Source organism: Diabrotica undecimpunctata, chromosome 6, assembly GCF_040954645.1.
Source record: "Diabrotica undecimpunctata isolate CICGRU chromosome 6, icDiaUnde3, whole genome shotgun sequence".
Classification (NCBI taxonomy): Eukaryota; Metazoa; Arthropoda; class Insecta; order Coleoptera; family Chrysomelidae; genus Diabrotica; species Diabrotica undecimpunctata.
In genome coordinates this window covers 107,975,005-107,991,779 of record NC_092808.1, presented here as the reverse complement: position 1 = coordinate 107,991,779, position 16,775 = coordinate 107,975,005, and the positions used below count along the sequence as shown (strand labels likewise).

At 34.7% G+C, this 16,775-nt stretch overlaps 1 protein-coding gene across 1 annotated transcript in view; it reads left to right on the top strand.

The window, feature by feature from the left end:
- The window catches only part of LOC140443707 (acyl-CoA:lysophosphatidylglycerol acyltransferase 1-like), a 127,960-nt gene that overhangs the window by 67,628 nt on the left and 43,557 nt on the right, over positions 1–16,775 (top strand). The window lies entirely within an intron of this gene.

Genomic DNA, 16,775 nt, shown 5'->3' with positions numbered 1-16,775 from the left:
TCATACGTATCAAGTTTGGTACAAAAAATGTGCTAAAACGAGAAATAAATCACTTTCCATTTAAAAAATTCTTTTTCTTCTTATTGCACCGTCTCCTTTTGAAGGTTGGCGATCCAAATGGCAATTGTAGCTTTGTCCTTCGCTTGCTATGTCCTGAAAGTAACAGAGTCTCCTCTTAATTGTCCATACATTTTTTGTTTTTACTCTTGAAAAACGGTGCAGTTCCTCCCAAAGGCAAAGCTTTCGCTAATTTTTGGATTATTGGAGTATATTCCTTCCCTGTACTTTATCTTCCAATAGGATTTAGAGTAATTCATATCTTTCACCTCTCAACACATGATCCAATTATTGTATTTTCCTCTTTTTGACTATGCTTAGTAATTCTTTTTGCTTCTGATGCGCCGAAGCACCTCACCGTTGATACCTTTTTGTACCCATGGAATTCTCAGCATCCGTCTGTATATATACATCTCAAATACATCTATTCTATTTTCTATTTCAGAGTTCATTGTCCAATTTTCACAGCCATATAACAAAACAGAGAAAACGTAACATCTGATTCTTCGGATTCTGAGCTGTAGACTAAGGGCTAAGCTTGTCAAAAATGTTTTTATGTTCATGAGTTACATGAGTAAAGTTAAAAAATAGGTAAATTTATTTACCAAGACCAATTCTTCTTTCTTGGCTCTACAACTCTAAGTGAGTCTTTACAGCGTTTACCATTTTCCTCCACTCTTGCCACTCTTGTACAGCAATCTCCTATTATTGTACCCTCATCTTACGTAGACCACTCATTACTGCATCTTTCCGTCTTTTTCTTAGGCGACCAACTGATCTGCTATCAGCCCTTTCCCAGAATGTTGTATCTTTCATCATTCGATCTCAGTACATGTCCTGCCTATCTTATCCGATTTGCCTTAATGTATTGTACTATATTTTCTTCTCCATAGAGTGATTGGAGTTATCATCGCTCCCAAGTAATTGAATTCTTTGACAACTTCGAAATTCTTAGTCTTGGATTTTTGTTAACTACCATGTACTTCTTCTTATCTTTCTTTAAACTTAGGCCTATTACCGTAGCCCCGCTTTCAAAAAGGGTAAAAACTTCTTTCGCATCTCTGGTGGATTGTGCAATTGTGTCGACATCGTTAGTAAAATCTAACAGCGCCTTCGCTTCCTGGGCAGCGAAACCATTTGTTAATAATTCTGGTGTTGTGCTTTTCTAATTGCATGTTTTAAAACGATGTTTAATAACAAAGTTCCGCCCTTTGAGCTGGGGTAGTAACCACTCTCAGAGGAAAAGCACATATTGACATTGGGTAGATTTTGATCTTTGAGCTATTTTTTACCTATCGTCAAAGTTTCAAGCAAATTCATGCTTATAAAAAGAATGCATATAAAAAAAATTGGATATAGTAGTTACTAAAAACCTAGGACTATAAACAGACATCCGAACCTTAAACGAAGAATCAGGAGGCCACAACCCTATACTCCTAGAAATAGGCACGTGGGAAGAAGATTACAAAACAACAAGGAAAAGAAAGAAAAGGAAGTGGTCTAACTTCAAACGACTAGTGAGAAAGAAGCACTAAGGAATACCCAAGAAGAATATGAAATTCACATGGGAAGATTTAGAGACATTAGCCAGGAAATAAAAGAAATGATAAGGGAAAAGAACAGAGCCAAAAAGGGAGCCAGAACAACAAGAAATCAGGAAGATAAAAATAGGACAAACCGACTGAATCGACAAGTCAAACAGGCACTACATACAAGCCAAAAGTGGGACAAATACGTAAAAAAATGGAGGAAGGGGGCCAAAATATGCAAGAATTATGGAGGATCCAAAGAACTTTAAGAAATGATAGAAAACCTATTCCCCACTACACGGAGAAAACGAAATCGTTTACTCTGTAGAAGAGAAAGCCAAGGTGATGACAAGGATTCTTGAGAGAGTGTATACTGAATTATCACCAAGACGAACACATAGACTTTATCGAAGAAGTCGAAGAAAAATAACTAGAAACGCCCGAATAACAAGAAGAAATAATAAATCCCACATCACCAAGAGAAATAAGTGAGCTGATCAGAAAAAATTCACCAAAGAAAGCACCTGGTAAAGATGAAATCACTAACAGAGCTCTGAAGTATGGTATAGATACAATACCTTCTTATAAGTATCTTCTTATAATACCAAACAGATGGAAGGAAGCCCATGTAATCATGATACCAAAGCCAGGAAAGAACTACATATTTCCGCAAAATTACATGCCGATTAGCTTACTTCCAGCAGTCAGTAAGATAATAGAGCGAATCATTCAAACCAGACTCCAATCAGAGACAGACCGGCTAGGGTTAATCCCAAAAGCACAATTTGGATTCAGAGCTCAACATTCCAGCGAACTACAAGTACTCAGACTTATATATAGGAGTAGCCTTTCTGGATGTAAGTAAAGACTTCGACAGAGTGTGGCAAGAAGGACTGGCATATAAAATGACAAGTTATGGGTACATTGCTATAGTGCGTGCCCTCCAAGTATAAAGACTTGGCAGGACCCTGGGCTACCTAACCTTTCGGCATACGCCCGTAGCGAGACCTCTGCCCCTACGAGTCCGACACCAAAGTGAAGGTGCCACGCCACGCATACCAAAAACGTCCCGTGGGGTTACCCCGTGGGGTTTCCACGACACGTCTACTATACACGTCCCGTGGGGGCTCCACCTTCCCCGTAGTACCTGTGTTGTGAGTACCTTGCCTACCCGTTATTCCCACACCACGGGCGGATAGGTTCGGCAGGCGGAGGAATTTCCACCTCACGCGTAGACAGGTCGCCGCCGAGGATCTCTCCTCTACCACTCTTGGATCTCCCGGTGGGTACGTGCCGGGGCACCCACACCACGCCTGACCAAGGTCAGGAGAGGTATATACGGGCCCAGCTCGTTCAACCTCACCAGGCTCTTTTGGAATTGGAGTAGAGTGGTCCCACGAGAGTCTCGTCTCGGATACTAGGAATGTAGACCGGTGACCGTGTCGCCGAAGCGACCGTGTGCGTTTCTACCAACCCGACACCTCAAGCGACGGCTCTTCACCTCCCGATTCCTACCCATTAGTCGCCTCTTACGACAGGCAGGGCTTTCTGACCCCGGCCGTATTCTTATCTCCGCGAGCCGGACGGAGAGTTATGGGTACAGCGGGGCCATGATAAAACTCATCTCCTCGTACCTAAGCCACCGGAGATAATCCACCAAGGTCTAACATTCACACCACATGTTAACGCGACAGTCCAGAAAACAGCAATGGCCAGAGCAGCAATAAGAGGACTTACAAGAAGAAGAAGCAAATTAGCTATAAACACATAATTAAGACGACTGAGCAGCATCATACTAGCAATAATTATATATGCATCTTTTGCATGGGGACACACAAGTCCCAGCAACAAAAAGAAAATTCAAGCAACACACAACAACTGTCTTAGAGAAGCTGCAGACGTGTCCAAATACTTCGCTGAACGCTGAAGGGTACTGGATATGATGGAGGAAAAAACTAGAACAAAATTCGCTGAGTTAGAAGACCACCCAAACCGGATCCTGTGAAAGATATTAAGGTATAATTTGTATCATAGATGGAAGCACAGAAAACCCAAACAGCAAGCATATAATACAGTCTAGATTATCGTAGCTCTATCAAAAGAAGACAACGCGCTCAACTTTGGCATGGCAGTATATTTAATAATGTTGATTTTATATATTTCAGACAGTCCTCAAAAAAATCTACAAAAAAACACAAAAACGGCTTAGGCCACCAAAAAAAAATGAATAAAATACTAAACAAAAAGGCCCAAGCCACAAAAAATACTAACAAAACCCAAAAATACGGGCAAGAGGGGCCCACATCCTTGAGTGCCGAGTCACCGAACTGGGCGTAGCCCAGAGCGGGAACTCAATGCTCAAGCAAGCTATACAGATCGATGATGTCACTAGAGATAGCGGGAAAGAGTGCTTTACGCTGGCCTGCATTGTTCGGGGTAGGATTTCGTGTGGGAGGCCTTATACCGAGGACTCCCACACGACAAGCACTTTACTGATAAGAGAGCCCCTATAGAAGTGGATGGTCTGGAACATTGGGGCGGGGTGAAGTGATCCTAGTTACACGAGTTAATCCTACTCGCTCCAATCAATTGCATTACCCTCTTGTCATACTGAAGGGGTGTGCAAGTCTATCAGGCTGGGTTAAACCATTGCTTCCTCGCTTAAAAAGAATTCTGAGCAGAAAACTATCATATCCTGACTAATTGTACTTTCATGAATATAGTAGTCGTTTTCGTTTCAAAGATATTTACTTGGTTCCATACTTTATCTCAAGTGTGTATACAAAAATACACAGAAGAAAAGAAATTTTTAAATGTACTAAAATTATGTATAATGTACTATACAATCATATAACAATTCGTTAGCATTTTACTACTTAACATTTCATAAAAGAATTTTTTCCTTGGGATCGCTGTTGCTTTTTTTCTTATCAGTACTAGCGTGACGTTATAACTAATTCTCTAGCAATTTATTTTCTACATGCATTAAGAAAAAGCACAAAATTAATTAGGCGAACACTGTTTTGCGTCTTTATTTACATAAATAAAATGTTAACCTTACTTATCATAGAAATTAAAATAAAAATCTAAAATAATTACAATGAGTAATCTATCGATATTACTAAAGGTTATCTTTGTATTATGTGCTTTGCAATTCAAAGCTCATTTACAAAATTACTTTATAAATATATATTTTGCCCTCATTTCATAGAATTTAGATAATTTACTGTTTGGTATATTTATTGGTTTCGATCGTGTGATCAGTGCACAGATTTTATAAATATGATGTTTCTCGATGATATATACAGGATGATGAAACTTTTGTGACAAAGTTGATCATCCTGTATATATAACTAGATATATTTATATCCGTTATTATAGGAGATACCAAAAAAGGTATTTACAAAAGTATGAGGTAGCTGTAAGCTTCACATTCTAAAACTAGTTACAAATATACAGGGTCTTCCATAATACTGTACCGCATTAAAGATGTTTTTTTTTTAATGAAGCAGCTTATATTTTATTTTAAATTTAAAATGTGCTTCACTTCTTCGTTACAAAAATACAAAATTGTTTTGTGGTATTCAGGGAATTAAAAAAATTATAACCAAATTTCAATGAAAATAGTAACAAGTTCAACGCCCTGTATAATTGAAAAGGGGTACAAAAAGCAACGACTTGTTGTATCCATAGTTTTTAAATGATCGTCAAAATTCATAACATTAATTGTTTTCCCCATACTCTTCCGATCTAATACAGGGTAAGATAAAACACAAATGTATTATTTGCTCAGTATATTTAAATGCATCTTTCTGTATTTTATATCACCATCATAAACTTAGCTCAATGTACTTTAATTTGTACTACTTACTTTACTTTGTCGTGTCCCCATTTTGCCATGTTTGATTTTACTGGAGCGACCCCCGTTCTTATCCTATTCATAGTTTTCCACGTTTTTAAGTCTAGGGACTGGCCGGTCCATTGAACCTGGGGAAGAGGAAAATACTCATGCGGTTCATCCTGCACTGCTCCAAGGAAGCTTTTCCTGAATTTTAGTCGCTTTCGTGGTGTTCGAGTTTTGTATAGGGCTTGCCGCTCGTCCGCGATCTGTTTAATTTTTTCTATGTGCTCTGCAACGCCTCTGCGTGTTGAGGGTTCTGCAAAACCCGCTGCTTTGTATAAATTTGAGAGTGGCGTTGGTTTCATGCACCCTGTTACTATCCGACATGTCACATTTAGCGCAGTATCAAGTTGTTTGGTGTGGCAGATCTGTCCCAAACGGGGCACGCGTATACAGTAGTTGAGAAACACAGTGCCTGCGGTGTTGTTCTTAAAACACCAGGACGTGCACCCCATTTACTTCCCGTTAGCTTTCTGAGTATGCTGTTCCTAGTTGTTACTTTCCCTCTCGGTTTTATGCAGTGTTGTCTGTAGGTGAGGGACCGGTCCAGAGTTACTAACAAGATATATAGGTTGGTTTGTATGTTCTAATGTATTACCATTCCACGCAATTTGGAGTTTTCGCTTGGCTTCCTTTGCGCGAAGGTGGAAAGCGCAGACTTGGGTTTGTCATTGTTTTTAAGGCAGTTTTGAGTTTCTCCTCCACTTCTTGAAAACTATTTCCTTGAGCATATATTGCAAGATCGTTAGCATAGAGGAAGTGCTTGGTTTCGGTCGGCGTAGGTTGGTCGTTTGTGTATATATTGAAGAGCATTGGTGCTAAAACACTTTCCTGTGGGAGGCCGTTTTTTTGAACTCATTTGAACTACTTACATAGCATAACGAAAAACAGTCTGTTTTGCAGTAAGGAATATACGACCTTACCCAGATGGTGGTAATTGAGAGTGTCGTATAATTTGCGGAGCAATGTTTTGTGCCCTACTGTCTCATAGGCTGCTGTCAAATGTACGAAAGCAGCCCCTGTTATAAGTTTTTCTTCAAGGCCCTCTTCAATCTGTTGTGTTAGTGCGAGGACTTGACCGGTGCAAGATTTGCCGGGTCTGAATCCTCCTTGTTGTGGGATGAGGTGCTTGTCGACATTTTTTTCTATTATAGCGAGTATGAGTCTCTCGTATAGTTTGAAAAAGTGGCGAAAACAGCGAAATAGGTCTGTAGCTACTGGGATTTTCTAGGTCCTTTCCTGCCTTTAACAAGGCAATTACTTTAGATTTCCTCCATGATTTTGGAATTTCGCAGGCTTTGCAGCACGTGTTATAAAGTTGCAAGATCCAGTTTTTTGCTCCTTGGTCTAGATATTTATTTGTTCACTGCATATATCAGCCACACCTGCAGCTTTCCCGTTTTTTAACCTGTTCATACCGTCGTGGAGTTCTTTTAGTGTAAACGGAGTTCCTAGGTAGTTTGTCTCCGAAACCAATCTTCTTCTAGTATTGGGTCCTTATATCGGCTCGTAGTTCTTCCATTCATAAGGAGTTGAGCAGCGACTTGGTTTGCTGTAACCTTGCAAGGTGGTTTATGTTCTTTTGGATCACCGCTAAGTTTTTTTACAAGGTTCCATACTATTGTGCTAATATGTGTCATGTCCATTTTTTCCAGGGTCTCAATCCACTTTTCCTGTCTGGCTTGACTTAGCTGTTGGAGTAGTACTGCTCCGCAGTCAACCGTTTCTTGGCTAAAAGGGTCAGTGGAATAGAGGGTTTCGTATGTTCTCATTAGTTCTTTGGACTCGCTGGACATCGCTTAATTTGTACTAGAATATACCAGGACGGATCTGTAGTGAGTTGCATGTGAGAGGTGGCATTCGTATTTTTACAGAAAAAGTTGTGTGACAACTTCAGTAATAATAATTGACTTATCCTTTCTCTTAAATAGGTCGGGAACATTAATTAAGCTATTACAATATTTTAAAATTACTAAAAACATCGATTTTTCTCTACTTTCCTTGCTTTTAACGTTAAAACGATTCATTTTGGAGCAAATATTGTTCTGAAGCTATTTTCTTGTGGTATTTTAAAGTAATCACTATTTAAATGGGAATAAGCCACAATTAAAGGTTAAATTACGTTTATTGACATTTCAATTTCCACTTCGGAAATCAATAAAAAACGTCAATAAACGTAATTTAACCTTTAATTGTGGCTTATTCCCATTTAAATAGTAATTATTTTGGAGAAAAGTTGTAATAAAATAAAATAGTAATAATTAAATTTTCTATAAGATACGGCTGGTTGAAACGGTTTCGGTTTATCCAGCCTTGCAGCAAAATAGCAATAAATACAAAAAAGAGGGGGAAACAAGCGTTTTCTTATTCAATGTTTTTCAACCACTTAGCTTGCAGTTAGGACCTACATAGTTCGCCTAGACAATTTTAATAACATATTAAAACCGCCCACCAAACCGATTTAGTATATTTCGCAGTATAATTTTACAAAAAAAAATTCATTAAAAAAAAAATTAATTTTAAATCTTGCACAACCAAAAATAGACCATATAGAAGTTTTCAATTTCGACAATTAAATTTTCTATAAAATACGGCTAGTTGAAAATGTTTTGGTTTACTTCCCTTACTACAAATTAGCAACTTTATTTCATTAAAATCGATTAAATAGATTTCGAATAATAATTTTGCAATCTACATTTAATTTTTTTTTTAAACCTTGCGCAACCAAAAATAGACCGTATAGAATTTCGCCATTTTTTTAGTCATAAAAAAGCACCTTTTCTATCTAACGTACTTTATGGAATTGAAATCGGATTATTTGGGCGGCCTCAGGAATGTTTTAAAATTAAAAACAATTTTTTGGCTAATAAACAAATAGAATATCTCTGTAACTGTTAGCTTAAATTAAATTCAGAGAACGGACTTGGAAAAGACCCGGCAAGACGTTTGTTTTAAAAGAAAAAAGTTGAAATACAAGCAGTGGTTCCTGAGATACAACCGGTCAAAGTTGACCGGCATTTGCGACGACGCTATAAACAATAGGATTTAACTCATTTAAAGCCTTATATTTAAACTTTTTAAACCATTAACTTTTTCTTTCGGAGCTCGTTCTCGATAACAATTTTCATATCTTCAAGATGGTGCGTGAAAAATACTAAAAAATTAGGTTGAAGAAAACTGAATTTAAAAGTTCAAAATCGGTATACGTCAAAAATATATTTTGTCGGCTACCAATAAAGCAACTTTCTTCATTTTTTTTTTAATCCAATGTTATTTAAATAGAGACACCTAAAAAACGCCTTACCAAATTATAAAGATGCTTTTGTTTTCTTATAAATAAATTAACTTATTTATACTTCGGTCGTCAGAGACGAAAATGCCACTGAACCTCTAAAAACCACACGAACAAGCTGAGTTTTGCTAAGAATGTTAACTTTGGGACCCCAAAAATATACAAAAAAAGTTTACTACTTCTACTCCCCAATTTATTAGCACTTTTTTTTGTAAAATGAACGGTTCTATCAAAAATAACAAAAACAATAGTTATTTATGTACCAAGGGTATTAAATAGATGTTTAGCCCAGAGGGCGACGATGCTGCAAACCCGAGGGGCTCTGGCCCAAGGGTTTGTAAGTCGCCCGAGGGCATATACATCTATTAATAGCCGCGGTGCATATAAACTTTTATGTCATAGTTCGTTATTGCATCTACAAATAAATATGTTCTAAAAAATCTGAAAATTCGATTTCATTTTGACAATATATTTACTAATAGACATTCTATCTTCCGTGTTATATTGCTACGCTACGGAAACGCTGTCAAACGTGTCAAACTAAAACCACAGAATAATAAACTAATCAGAATGCCCACTCTGCTTAAAATACGCGCATCTCGTTCGCGCAGACGAAATCAGCCATGTTTTAGTCGGAACCACTTCTGTTGTTTGTTTGGGTTTATATGACTGCGGACACTAAATCCATTCGCCAGTCTTACAATTTTTACTTATTTGTTCATTAGTCATTGTTTCTTATACAATCTTATCCTAAATCTATTACTAAGTAGTATTGATCTCTAATACATAGTCTTTTTTTGGTAATTTGTTTCTATTAGTGCTTTTTAGTTATTTATATATAAAATAGATAATGAGGTCCTCAGAGTTCCACAGCAAACTCTTCTGCAGCTATCTACTTAATTCAATAGCTACTTTACTGTGGACTGTCCAAGTTCCTCATTTTTTCTCTTTTTTTTATTTTTATTTATTTTTTTTTATTTTTTTTTATTATTGTTTACTTCTTTTTTTTTATTTATTTTTTTATTTTCTTTTTTTTTATTATTTTTTTTATTTTTTGTTTATATTCTAACAAATTACAAAGAAATACTTACTCTATATTTACAATTACAATTTGAGTTTAATATCTAAAACATGTTTATACAATAATCTATATAAAAACTCATTGTTTTCTAATGTTAATAAATAATTTAAATTAATGGGATGGTGGACATCGGTCAAAGAATACAGCGAATTTAAAAAAATTATTAATCTTATTAGATATAAGAGAACAGTCCAAAATTTTATGCTGTAGGTTACCCATCTAACCACAAGTACATTGTGGACTATCAGCTACATTGACAGTTTATCTTGTGTGCATAGAAAAATGAACCAGGTTTAATTTATTTACGGCAACTATAGACATAATATGCACTATTTTATTCGTACTTTTAGTTGAAGAATAGATTAAATTATTTCAAATGTACTAAATTATTAATCTCAAAAATTTAAATTACAGTTCTGTCGTAGCTTGTCACAAATTTCTCAATTCGAGTCTATGTTTCCGTTTAAAATATGGCGATCGCGTACTGACGAACTTCCAAGGCGGCATCTGAGAGTGGGCATTCTGATTGTTATTTATTCTGTGCTTAAACCGTGAAAATGCAAGATATTTTTGAGATCCCTAACGAAATTTAAAAAAAGCGGAAAAAGGAACGCAAAAGTTACTACCACGAGAGATGCCTACGACAAGGAATATGAAAAATTACAGCACTGGATGACAGATAACCATGTAGAACACATTAGTGAAACTTGCTACTTGTATACTTTGCCGATCTAGCCGAAACCTTTTCTCCGAGTTCTGTGTGGTCCAAATATTCAATGGTAAAGAAGACGCTAATCGTAAATAAGAATATTAACATTGCCAATTTGAAATATTGTTAAATAAAAGATGTTTCTAATAAGTTTGTATCTTTACGCCCGTGCGGGCCATAAAGTACACTTTATGCCCGCGCGGGCGTAAAGTACACTATTACGTAGTTGGTAACTAAGGAATAAAAACACAATAATAAACTAGTATGACATAAAATAATAAAATAAATCAGTTCTAAATAAAATTTGATCATATATCTTTTGATCAAAGTGTCAGCAAAAATCACAAATCGTTTTTATAGTGAAGAGTGCAGCTTTCTTATGTAGTTTTTGAATTTTGCTACAATTAAAGTCAGTTTCTATAAAAGTTTTAAATAAATAAACGATTTTTGCCATTTTTTACTCATGAGATCATTAAAATCACTTTTCCATTAACCTCTCACTATGGAATTTCCATTGTTAACGCCAAACTTTCAAAGGGCATGAAATTTCGGTTTTGATTTTGGGCAACAAACATGAGTCATTTGAAATATGCCTAAAAAAACGCTGAAAACTTTCTCATTACAAACGATATAAAACATTTAAAACTGCTTCTTTTCGATTACCCAAGTACGTTTTTCTAAACTAGACAACTCCAGCTTCAATTTTTTTTTAACGGCCCTAATACCGTCTTCGGGAATGTATTTTTCGTGACGTGCAATCGTTTTTAATGTGAAAGTTTAAATTACGTATACCGATTTTGAAATTTGAAATTCAATTTTCTTCAGCCTAATTTTTTTGGTATTTTTCATGCGCAATACCGATGGTTTTTATTATTACAATCTCTCCCTGTCAACCATTTTACATCCATCCCTGAATGTATGTCTCTCCCAATTGCTTCCATCTTTCTCTATCTTGCGCCAATCTAATCCACTGTTTGCCTGCCACTGCTCTTATGTCATCTATCCATATTTTTTGAGGTCTTCCCATGCTTCTTGTTGTCGTCCTTGGTCTCCATTCTAGAATCCTCTGTGTCCACCTGTTGTCATTATATCGGGCTACGTCACCTGCTCAGCGCCATTTCATTTTTGTAATTTCTGCCACAATATCCCTAATCTTCGTTCTACGTCTTATCTCGGTGTTTCTAATCTTGTCTCTCATTGATATTCCAAGCTTGATTCGTTCCATTGCTCTTTGCGTTGTTTCTAATTTTTTAGCAGATTTTTTGGTAAGGGCTACTGTCTCCAAGCCGTAGGTACAAACGGGTAGTCGTTATTATAATATATGTTATAAATATTTTGAAGGTATGAAACTTTTTTTCGAGACCGAGCTTTGGAAGAAAAAGATAATGGTTTAAAGATTATCATCCTATTATTTACAGCTTCGTCGCAAATGCCGGTCAACTTTGACCCTACTTTACGGATGGAACAAAATTACCCAACTATAAAAACGCCCCTTGATATCATCGATGAAGACGAGAAATATGGGAATACGTGCCTGGAGGAGGAAGGCTATGGGTAGAGACGACTGGAGAGAAATTCTTGAGGAGGCAGGGACTGACGCAGGGTTATAAAGCTAGAATGATGATGAAACGTAAACTAGCGGTCGGGAAATAAAGTTCCTCACAGCGGTGAAAGGGTTAAATAACACAAACAATGTTGTATTCTTGTAACGAGGAAGTGAAGTGTATTTTAAATTTGAAATAAAATACAGTGTGTTTCGTTAAAAAAAAACATCTGATCCGGTACAATGCCATGGAAGACCCTGTATATTTGTACCTCTTATTTTTGTAAATAACTTTTTTTAGTATCTCTTATAATAACAGACATACTGGACTTTGCCATAAAAGTTGATTAGTAGGTATATACATATCACAAAAATCATGAAAACTTATCAATATAGCATTTTAGTTTTTAATACATTAATAATAAATAAAAACGAACAGAAAGATCGCATGAATGCGGAAAATTTTATTTGCGTAGGACATAAATAAATAATTAAATTATTAGTAATAAATAATAAAAAACCAACTTTGACAAATGAAAGGAATAGATTGAAAATTATTTATTATACATATCATACATTATTTATTAACAACTTCATGTACGACTTCTCTTTATTTAAGGAAAAATATTTAATACATGTTTTAGCATTTATACATATATATATATATATATATATATATATATATATATATATATATATATATACAGTAAAACCTCGATATAACGGACCTCTATTTAACGGACTTCGGATATAACGTACAAAAAATCCGGTCAAATGTAAAAAAAAAATAAAAACATACTGTTAATATTACACATGCGTCTCATATATGTATGGCATAAAAAAGCAAACTTTCGGACATAAAAAAACAAAAACAAAATAAATAAATTTGCATTCATGTGTGATGTATGAGAGCATAGCAATCTTGGAAAACGAATGAAATTGGCTCGTGAAACTTCCCTGGTAGAAGCAATCTTAAAATGGTATGGCCAACAACGTTCTAGTGGGATCCTGGTCCGAGCAGTCTAATTGAAATTTGCTTCAATTAAATTAGCAAATCATATGGACATACCATAGCAAGTGATGGATGGCTCTGACGCTTTCGTAAAAGGCATGGAATCATGAATAAAAGAATTTACGGTGAAGCTTCAACTGCACCTAATGAAGAAACAGAACCTTTTAGGTAAAAATTAGTAGCACATATAGCAAGTAAGTAACGAAATGCTATTTTAATCTTAGATTTACAATGTTGACGAAACTAGTTTGTTATGGCGCACTTCGCCTGAAAACGCACAAGCCTCCAAATATGGAAAATCGGATTCTGGAAGAAAAATCAGCAAGGACATGATACCTGTAGTGGTTGGCAAATCTCGTGAACCTAGAGTGTTAAAAGATATAATGCATCATATGCCCCTTTCATATTATAGCTCTAAGAAGGCATGGTTCACCTCAGATATTTTCAAAAATTGGTTTTTCAAAGAAATTGTACCTTCAGTGAGAAAATTTCAAGAGGAGAAATTGGGAATACCGTCAGAAGAGGCAAAATGTTTATTGCTTTTCAAGTGTATGTTTTTGCCAAAAAATACAACATCGCTTATTTAACCCATGGATCAGGGAATAATTTTGGCAGCCAAACGAATATATCGCAGAAAGTTTTTAGACGAAGTAATGGTTGTATTGTACGATAGAGATAATGCAGAAGATACAAGAGTACGTACCTTGCAAAACTTAAGGTCTTACAATTTAAAATCATCAATTTTTAATTTTACTGCAGCATGGGAGGAGGTGAAAGAGCAATTACTATTTAAATGGGAATAAGCCACAATTAAAAAAATTAAAGTACGTTTATTGACGTCCTTATTTCCACTTCGGAAATCTTTCTCAAAATATAAACATTAGTCAATTAAACAAATTTTAAACAACAAAAAACAACATTTGTTTAATTTACTAATGTTTGTATTTTGAGAACGATTTCCGAAGTGGAAATTGAAACGTCAATAAACGTACTTTAACCTTTAATTGTGGCTTATTCCCATTTAAATAGTAATTACTTTAAAATGCCACAAGAAAATAGCTTCAGAACAATAATGTGAAAGAGTAAACATTAAAAAATGGTTGGAAGAATTTGTTTGATGGCCAAGATGCAGACATAGATTAGAAGGGTTGAAGTTACTAATTTCTGTAGGACAATACGTAATAATGCCGGAGAACATGTAGCTGAGGAAGATGTTTTACAATCGCTAGAAGTAGATGAAGGTGACCCTGGGTATACCATCATGACTGAAAGTGAAATAGCAGATGAAGTTATGAACCTTAAAAATGAGGACGGAAGTAAAGATAGCAAACAAGACGACAAAACAAGACTGTTAAAATGAAGATCAGAGGTACGATCGCATATCGACGATCTAACAACATTTATTGATTATTAAATTAAAGTGTATTTAGGGAGTTGATCATAGAAAAACAGCAAACATGGAAAGAGCAAACGAAACTTGTTCAAAACGGGATTACCGACAGCAAGCGCGTCGATATCCACAGCAACTTCACTTCACGACGAATGTCCGAAGACAATTACTTAAATAGAATTTTGTTTCTAGTTTGTATTTTGATTTATTTTAACCATATTTTTATATAACGGACTTTCGGCTTTAACGGACACCCCCTCCCCCCAAGTAGTCCGTTATATCGAGCTTTTACTGTATATATATACATACATATATACATATATATATATATATATATACATATATATATATACATATATATATATATATATATACATATATATATATATATATATATATATATATATATATATATATATATATATATATATATATATGTAAGAAAGTAATCCGTGTTTTTATATAGTTTCACCGACATAGTTGCATTCTTGTATGTATTGGAAATTAACCTTATATATCGATATAAAAATTCTACCGTGTCAAAGGCTTTATGGAAATCTACAATAGCCAGAACGAGTGGTCGATTGAATTCGATAGTCTTTTCTATTACCGTTTTAATGCTCTGTAGATGATCATTTGTTCCAAATCCGGTACGAAATGCTGTTTGCTCTATTGACTGGTAGAAATCAAATTTTTTCTCGAGACGATTCGTTACTATTATTGTAAGGAGTTTGCATAGGTGACTAAGAAAACTTATAGGTCTGTAGTTTTTTAATTCATGGAGATCTCCTTTTTTGTACAATAGAACTAGCTCAGCACTTTGTCATTTGTCAGGTATATTACTGTCCAAAATGCACAAGTTTTTTATTTTCTTTTTTTTTTGTAGTTTTTTACCATATTATTCTTAAAAAGTAATGTTTTTTTTGTGTAATTTGCTTTTTTTTTTATTTTGATTATTTTATTTTGATTATTTATTAAAGTTTATTTCTTTACTGATATGATTTATTTATCCCACCATTCAACACTAATGAGACATAATATACAAGAACACTCAACACTGTAAAAAAAATTCCATCGCTTTGTTAGGTCTCTAGGTAACAACGAATATCATTAAAGCCATTTTAAACAGTTTTATTTAGCTACAATGAAATCAGCAATGAAAGGGTTAAATAAATCTTGAAACATTTTGAAAAAGCTAAACACAATTTTATTTTTGGTGGATGCGACGGATATGGTCAAGGTATACAGTGTGTCCGTAAAGTATGGAATAAATTCGATATTTCCTAATGAATTTTCCTAAATGAAAAGCCTTAAAAAGCTAAACACAATTTTATTTTTGGTGGATGCGGCGGATATGGTCAAGGTATACAGTGTGTCCATAAAGTATGGAATAAATTCGATATTTCCTTATGAATTTTCCTAAATAAAAAGACTTTTTTAAAAAAAATCAAAAACACGTCGACTTTTAAGTTTAATGTTCTATATTCTACAACAAAATTTTATTATAAAAGGTGATACACATTCAGGTGATGACATCATCGGCTCTTTTTTTAAATTTAATACCATATATTTTATGACATTTTTAGATCGATAAAAATGAGCAGATTCTAAAAAAGTATAATACTGGGGGTCTAATGGATATAAATTGAAAGATATCCGCTTAGAAAATAAATTATTTATTATCAATTCCAAAAAAGTAGCCTACTACTAGTTTTTAGTGAAATGTAATTATTTTTAGTAACGTTCAATAACAATTAAGGAGTAAAATAATTGTATTAATTCGTGAATGTTCTGTATTATTGCTTAGAATTAATTTGAAGTAGAAATGAAATTGAGTGTCAAGCAAAGAATTGAAATACTCATGATGATTGAGTATGAAGACAAATCGCGAACTCAGATGGAAATGTGTAATTTATTTAATGATAAATATCCAGAAAAATCCATAACGCAGTCAAAAGTAAGTAAAATTGAAAAGAAATTTCGAGAAAATCAGGTTGTCTATCTGTAAATTATGATACAATATTAGATGTTATACTTGCTTTTGAAGAAGATGCGCACACTTCTGTTCGTAAGGTTAGTAGTGATATCGATGTTTGCAAAACAACGGTACACAAAGTAATAAAACTTGAAAAATGGCACCCCTTTAGATGCACACTTGTACAGAATGGGAATTAAACGGGGATGATCCAGATAAAAGAATACAATTTTGCGAAATAGATATCAGCCACCGAAACCCTGTCTTGATTCAAAATTTATTTTTT